The sequence below is a fragment of the Phalaenopsis equestris genome, unplaced genomic scaffold, assembly GCF_001263595.1.
Source record: "Phalaenopsis equestris unplaced genomic scaffold, ASM126359v1 Scaffold000369, whole genome shotgun sequence".
NCBI lineage: Eukaryota > Viridiplantae > Streptophyta > Magnoliopsida > Asparagales > Orchidaceae > Phalaenopsis > Phalaenopsis equestris.
In genome coordinates this window covers 360,765-361,962 of record NW_018164811.1, presented here as the reverse complement: position 1 = coordinate 361,962, position 1,198 = coordinate 360,765, and the positions used below count along the sequence as shown (strand labels likewise).

General features: G+C 51.8%; 2 protein-coding genes across 3 annotated transcripts in view; both read left to right on the top strand.

Annotated features, from left to right (window-relative positions):
* The window catches only part of LOC110026370 (serine carboxypeptidase-like 12), a 69,880-nt gene that overhangs the window by 40,050 nt on the left and 28,632 nt on the right, over window positions 1-1,198 (top strand). The gene's annotated exons all lie outside the window — the stretch shown is intronic.
* Window positions 1-1,198, top strand: part of LOC110026368 (elongation factor G, mitochondrial) — a 15,403-nt gene that overhangs the window by 5,693 nt on the left and 8,512 nt on the right. The gene's annotated exons all lie outside the window — the stretch shown is intronic.

Below are 1,198 nucleotides of genomic sequence, written 5' to 3'. Positions count from 1 at the left end.
CGCCCCCCTCCGGGCGCCCGTATCGGCTTCGAGATCGTCGGCGTCCGCTTCCGCATCCGCATATCGTCGGCGTCCGCTTCCGCATCCGCGTCCGCTTCCGCGCTCGTCTCCCGCCATCTCCCTCATCGCGCGTCTCCCGCGATCGCAGACCCGAGCACATCTGTTCTCATCCGCGCTTCTCGTCTCCCGCGATCTCCCGCATCGCGTGTCTCCCGCGATCGCCGACCTGAGCACAGCTGTTCTCATTTGCGCTTCTTCCACAATCGTCTCTAGCGATCGTGCTTCTCCCGCGATCTCCCGCATCGCGCGTCTCCTGCGATCGCCGACCCGAGCACAGCTGTTCCTGCGATCTGTCGTCGACTCTGCTCCCGCGTCGACTCTTCTTCCGCGTTCCTGTCGTGCCCAATGACTAAGTACGGCCATGCCTGTAACTCCTCCCCTGACTCGCTCACGGATTTTGACCAGACTCGCTCACGGATTTTGAATTCGAAACCTCTTCCAACAATTCATGAAGCTTTCTCCGATATACACCGCGAAGAGAGTCGCCAAAAGGTCATGTTAGGTGCTTCCTTGTCCACTACAGCCCTCGACGGATCTGCACTTGCTGTTGATACTCCCGAACAAAATGGGGTTGTCGAGTGGAAAAATTGTCACTTATTGGAGGTAGCTCGCCGTCTCATGTTTACCACATCGGTCCCTAAATGTTATTGGGGCGAGGCGACATTGACCGCTGCCTACTTCATAAATCGGATGCCCTCTCGTTTTCTGGGTTGCCGTAGTCCAATTGATATCCTCCTTCGCTCCTTTCCAAATACCTGTACACTCTCTGCAGTTGTCCCTAACAAACTATTTGATTGCTCCATTTTTGTTCATATTCACAAACAACACCGCAGTAAATTAGACTCCAAATATGTCAAATGCATATTCATAGGGTATTCGACCAACAATAAAGGCTACAAGTGTTATTGTCCTTCAACTAAAAAAGTCTATAATTCTATGGATGTCACATTTTCTTAGCATCAATTATACTACCAAAGGTCTGTCATTCAGGGGAAGAGTAGTCGTAGTGAACAACAACCCTGTGTTCCTTTACCAACTGACACGGGTCCCTCACCGACTGTAAAACCTCCTCCATCTCCTATTCAACCTCCTCAGTCTACACAACCCACACCTTCTCCTCTTCAATCTCCTCAGTCTA